At 52.9% G+C, this 6,382-nt stretch overlaps 1 pseudogene; it reads right to left on the reverse strand.

Moving 5' to 3' along the window:
* Nucleotides 1-451: 451 nt before the first annotated feature.
* LOC129564037 (transcriptional adapter 2-beta pseudogene) lies at nt 452-3,954 on the reverse strand (annotated as a pseudogene).
* Nucleotides 3,955-6,382: the final 2,428 nt, after the last annotated feature.

A 6,382-nucleotide genomic window follows, 5' to 3' on the forward strand; every position in this document is an offset into this window, starting at 1 on the left:
GCGTCTGCCTCCAATGCGGGAGACCAGGGTTCGATCCCTGGGTCGGGAAGATCCCCTGGAGAAGGAAATGGTAACCCACTCCAGTATTCTTGCCTGGAGAATCCCATGGACAGAGAAGCCGAGTCCACGGGTCGCAAAGAGTCGGACACAACTGAGCGACGGAACGGAACATATGGTGTTTAAAAACAGTCAAGCCTAAATAAATTCTTCATACCATCGAGAAGAGACACACACACTGACAACCTGCTTAAGCACAGAACTTCTCGTTTGAAAGCTCTTGGCCAGGGCCACACACATTTTACAGGGAGCTTTTGTTTCTCAAGCTTAGTGAAAGTCTGGCAGTCATTTATATAAAAATAAGACTTAAATTTAAAACCTCACCGAACTAGGAATCTATCTGATGTAGAAAATCGGTGACACCAGAGCAGCTAAAGCCCACAGTTCTCAGACTTCAGCACGGGTCCCAGTGACCTGCGAGGCCCTGCCCCGCGCGTCCAAGGCCTGGGCGGGCCCAAGTCCCTGAAGGGCCAGCGGGTTCCCCCGGGGATGCTGCGCTGCTGCTCCAGGAACCCTCGCTGAGAACCCCTGGAAGGATGTAGCACCGTCTCCGCCTCTGCTCGGCGCAGACCGTGTCCACGCTGTCGTCAGCCGTGGTTACCCTGCGGGGTGACACCACCGCCCACTGCTTACGGTCAGGTCGCGGGGAGTGCTGCTCTGCCAGCATGCAATGCGGTTTACAACTAAAGCCACGGACGATGTGTTTGAGCGTCAGGCACTCAGTCGCGTCCAACTCTTTGCGACTTTGTGGACAGTGGCCCGCCAAGGCTCCTCTGTCCGTAGGGGTTCTCCAAGGCAAGAAAACTGGAATGGGTTGCCATTCCCTTCTCCAGGAGATGTTCCCGACCCAGGGATTGAACCCAGGTCTCCTGCATTGCAGCTGGGTTCTTTACCATCTGAGTCACCAGGGAAGCCCCCTGTATACTTGAAGTGTATATTTAATGCTGGAAATTCACCCTAAGGGGCAGACAGAAGGATGTGAAAGGAAAAGGCACCATAATTAAGCCGTCATTGGAAATGATGAGGTTTCTCTTTTTCTTCTTTTCTCTCTCAAATACCTTCACTTTAATGTAACTTCAAGCCCAAGCATTCTGGGAGGTAAACAGTCTGGTAGCTCCAAGGGATTAGAGGCAGGATGCGTCCCAGGACGACCAGAGGAGCACTGGGGTCTGGCCACTCCACTGACTCTACAGCAGGGCCTTGGACATGAGAACCCCAGGCAGCTGGAAGACACACGACTCCTCAGGTTCCCGCGTGAAGGCACTGTGCCCGTTACGAAAGGGTGCCCCTGAGAGCCTCTCTGAACCAGCCTGGGCAGATCCACGCAGGAGTCTGGCTTAAGGCGGCGGCCCAGAGAAGCAGTGCCCAGGCCTCCAGGCCACAGTGGTCCCTCTCGCCTAGCCCAGCGCCTGACACCACACAAGCTAAGAAACGTGGCCAGTCTCAGAGAAAGAGGAGCTTGCCACTGGGGTGAGAACTCTGGAAGGAGCTGACCCAAAACCCGGAACTCTCAACTCTTGGTGAACTTCAGGTGTATAGAACAGTCTTCGGGACTCTGTGGGAGAGGGTGAGGGTGGGATGATTTTGGAGAATGGCATTGAAGCATGTATATTATCATATGTGAAATGAATCACCAGTCCAGGTTCGACGCATGATACAGGATGCTTGGGGCTGGTGCACGGGGATGACCCGGAGGGAGGATATGGGGAGGAGGGAGGTGGGAGGGGGGGTTCAAGAAGGGGAACACATGTACACCCGGGGCGGATTCATGTCAATGTATGGCAAAACCAACCAATATAATATTGTAAAGTAATTAGCCTCCAATAAAAAAATAAAAATAAAAAAATAAAATGAGTTCTTTCAAGTAAAACGCACAGCCACGTTCCAAGCGCAGTAAGAATGCCCCAGGGGAGGAGGCCCCGCGTTCTGCCAGTCTGGGCTGGGCCCCGCATCCCCCTTCCCTGCCCCAGACACCGAGGTGAGCTCCCTCAAAGTGCCACCGTCAGCCGTCGTGGGGAAGCTCAGTTTGGCCAAACCGTTCAACACCAGATTCCTCCTGGTGAGTCCCTACAGATGCCCGTCCCACCTCTCCCCAGCCTCTTCTGCCTGGCCCAGCACCCTCAGCCTAAAGTGCCACCTGCCCAACACGGAAGGCAGCCGCGGCAGAGCTCAGGTCATGGGGGTGAGTCGGCGGCCGGCAGGGAAGGGTTCCTCTCCGCCCATCTCACAGTCCTGTACCACTGGGAAGCAACAAAAAAAAAAAAAAAAAGGAAATTTCCCAATCTCATCATCATATGCTCAGCACTGAACACTTAAAGGCAAATCGTCATCTTAAAGTACTACGTTTAGGGATTCAGTTAAAATATACACGGGTTTTGTCTTCCCCTTGATCCGACTGTTGCTATTGCTTCTTCAGAGGACCATAAAAAGAACTGACACCCTAAAAAAAGAACTCGATTTGTTTTTTTTGAAAAAAGAACAACAATGAGCGGTGGGGTGGGGGGGTAGCCGGAAAAGCGTTTCCTCTCCCCCTCCCTCCCAACCCGTTTAGTTTTGGCTCACAAAGCTTTTTTTGTCCCCTTCGCATCCAGCCATCCGTTCGTCTGTCCCAGGCGCTCTGGGCGGCGGGCTTCAGGCGCACCTGGATATCCACCCGCTCTCGGTGAGGAAGTTCATGATCCTTTCCTTGAGGACTTTGTCCAGGTAGCTGGGCAGACGGCTCTTGGAGGGGATGCCCTGGCGCTTCTGCAGGTTGTCCTTGATGATGATGGTCTTCACGGTCATGTAGCGCGCAGGGCTCAGGTTCAGCGAGCTGCACAGCACCTTCTCGCGGTTGGACAGGAGCTCGAAGCCCGGCAGGTGCTCGATGGCCGAGAACTCGCCTTCCCGGCCGTCCTCCTTGCCGCGCTTGGCGCCCCCCGTGGCCGTCGCAGCCTTGTTCTTGCGCTTCTTGCGCTTGTGCCGGGCCGCCTCGTACTTGGCCGACTCCTCCATCTTGGTGATGCCGTTGCGCCGGTAGCGCTGCAGCTCGCGGATCTTGGCGCGCAGCATCTTTTCCTTGTGCATGTTCTCGAACAGGTCGTCGAACTCCTTGCACGACATGAACTGGTAGAGCGGCTGCAGCTTCAGCCGCAGCTCCTTCTCCTCCTTGGTGACCTTGCGCCGCGCCGCCAGCTCCTTCTCCTTCTCGTCCTTGCCCAGGAAGGCGCGCACCAGGTTGTAGTCGCGGGCGATGTTCTTGCGCCGCTGCCGCTCGCATAGCTTGCGCACGTACATGTCCACGTGCGCATGCTTCAGCTCGATCTCCACATCGTCGTCGTCATAGTTGACCGAGAGCTCGCTGATAAGCGTCTCGGCGTCCTGATCGTACTCTATCTCGTATTCGTCCCGCAGCGGCATGTAGCCCAGCTGCTGCTGCTCGGCCACCAAGATGTCTAGGGGAGGCAAGGGGGTGGTGAGGCTGGGATAGAGGGGGCCCCCACTGGGGCAGGTGTGGTCGGTCACCCGGTTGGGGATGGTGTCGGGGATGCAGGCCTTCCCCAGGTTTCCGTCGATGTACACGCTTATGTAATGCTCCATCACTTCCTGGGGGGTCCGGGAAGCGCCGATGTGAGCTGCCATGTCCTCCCAGTTCCCGAAGCCGAACTGCTCGATGGCATCCAGCAGCAGCTGCTCCTCGTGGCCGGTCCAGCCGCCCTCGGCCTCGGGCCCCCAGAGCGTGAAGCGCCTGCCTTCCACCAGCTGGTAACCGTGGTAGGGGCGGTGGTGGCCGATCTCAGCGCCAGCGGAGAAGCACTCGGGACACAGCTCCATGTCCTGGCACTCGGTGCAGCGGAAGCACAGCGAGCTCATGTCAGCCAGGCAGTACACGCAGTACTTCTCGCCGAGCTCCGCCATCTTCTGCCGCCGTGGCCCCGCCGTCCCGCGCTCCAGCGAAACCGCCGCGGTCGCCCCGCCTCAAGCGCCCGCTGCATCTGGCCTGCCGCACCGCGCATTCCGCCTCAGCGCGCAGGCGCCCTCGGGCCGGCCCGACCGTCAAGAACTCGCACTCTTAAGCACGAAAAAGGGACACTACTTAGTATAGGTCAGATGTGACCTGGCTCCTCTGTGCTATTCCAGGTGTTGATCCCTAGGCCTGCCTTGTCACTTAGCCTTCTGAGGCATATATTCGATGATTGTTTTCTCTCTGGTGGCAATGGTAATGTCTTCAATCTAAAGTCTTCAATCGAAGTTATCTCTGTCAAGCTCAATGGATGAATGTTTTCTCTCGGGTGGAAATGGTAATGTACTACAAGGTCTTCCAAATATGTTATCTGTATGAAGCTCACCCTCTCCCCTGACTTATGTGGTTGCAGAGAAATGGGTAATATTGGGCACTTGAAGGCATGGCCTTTGAAATGGGGTATCTTTCTCTTAATACTGCTTTCCTGTAATACTAGTTTCATCAGGACAGCAGCAGTCATTTTGAGAGGCGTGTTAGCCTACTGGAAATGATGATGGTGGTGGTGGCCATGATAGTGGTTTTCGTGGTGATTATACTAATAAGAAAACCACCACAACCACTGATTATACGAAGATTAACAGAAGCAAGAACTATCCTCAGTTCTTTTCATTGGTTTATTTCACAATCTTTTCAATTCCTCTTATTTGTGCACTATTTGTAAGAAATAGATAATGCTCTCTTTTGCAGGGGACATTTGCAGTATAAAATGGATTCTTACATTGCCATGGTGACAGAGCCCCTCGCCCCCCACAAATGGTGTAGAAGGGTGTTAGTGTTGGGTTTAGCGGGCCCCATATCTTGTGATGTTAATTACTAAGCTTCGAGAAGCCTTCTTAACTAACATTTTCTTGCTTGAAAAGTCGGGGGTTACCAACACCCCCATCTCCTCTTCATTTCCAGTCAATATGGCTATCTGGGGGTGACACAGTGTGTTTTTACAGTAGTAGAAATAACTGGTAAGTAAAATGCTCCCCAAATTGGGGAGAATACATGTGGAACTAAATGGATTTCATGGCTGCTTGGCCAGCCAGTTTGATTGTCTCTTCTTTTACAGAGAGGCTTATAGACGTTACAGGGTCACACCAGGGCAGGAGCCTCTCTGATCAGGAAAGATGGAATGGCATATAGACCATGGTCCTTCCTCCTGAGGCCTGATGGTTGCAGATGGGCAGAGGTGGGGAAGAGCAGCACTGGATGCAGCCGCTCATAATGATTAAGGACAAGGGACTGTGGTGTGAAAGATATGAGAAGCTTCTTGTATTCAAAGAATTGTTTTCTTCCCCTTCAACATCCATGCCTGGGATCAGCAGAGCATGAGGACTGATGATAGAAATGCACATCCTTGAGTGAGACATGAGAATAGATTGCCTTCTGGTACAGGTGAGACTTTTATAATGGGTGTTTTACCCTACTTTACAGCATTCCTCAGACTTTTGGATGCCACTGTTAGATAAGTTCTTGTGTTCCCGCTTCGGTGTGTGCACTGCCTTAGGCTCTGAAAAGCAGCTCAGGAAAGGTGGCCACTGCCCCTCCTATACTGTGGCCTAGAAGAGTAATCTGAGGGAGTCTCCTGGGAGGTGCACACTGATCTTGACTGTACTTGGTTCAGCTCAGCTTTCCTGTTGAGATGTCCCTGTGTGTAGTAAAGAGAGCTGAAATTAACAGGCTATTCTTGGTATGTTCTACTGATATACCAGCCAGACACTACTTCCTTCAAAGCTCACACATCACAGGTGGCTTGCAAAATCCTAAAGAAGGCCCAGAGTGGCAATGGTAGCATTTAGGCATGGTGAATGTTAGCTCCAGGGCAAAAATTGGCTGAGGCCTGTTGTCAGAATTCTGTGTCCCATGGGGCTTGGGGAAATTTGGGTCTGGGTGGTAAGCTGGCACCAGCCATGGATCAGACTACTCTGTCACAGAGGGTCACGGGAAATACTGGGTCTGGGAAGAAAGTTGGCTCTAGCCTGAGGCATGTGTTGTGTCACCAAGGGGCATGGAAAATGTTTGGTCCTAAGCATCAAATGGCTCTGTCCTGAGTCAGACTTCTCTAAAGCAAGAGTCCTAGAAATGTTGGATCCAGGTGGTAGGTGTGCTGTGGACTAAGTCAAACTTCTGTGCCACAAAGGGTATTAGAATTGTTTGGTCAAGGTAGTAAGTCAACTCTGGCCTGAGTCAGACTTCACTAAGGTAAGGGTCATGGGAAATGTTGGGTCTAGGTGATAAATAGGCTCTTGCCCTAGTCAGACTTCTCTGCTGCAAGGAGCTTACTTCTGGCCTGAATCAAACTTCTGTGCCACAAGGGACATGGAAAATGTTGGGTCT

This window comes from Moschus berezovskii, chromosome X (genome assembly GCF_049115385.1).
Source record: "Moschus berezovskii isolate FMDL1 chromosome X, NW_MosBer_1.0, whole genome shotgun sequence".
NCBI lineage: Eukaryota > Metazoa > Chordata > Mammalia > Artiodactyla > Moschidae > Moschus > Moschus berezovskii.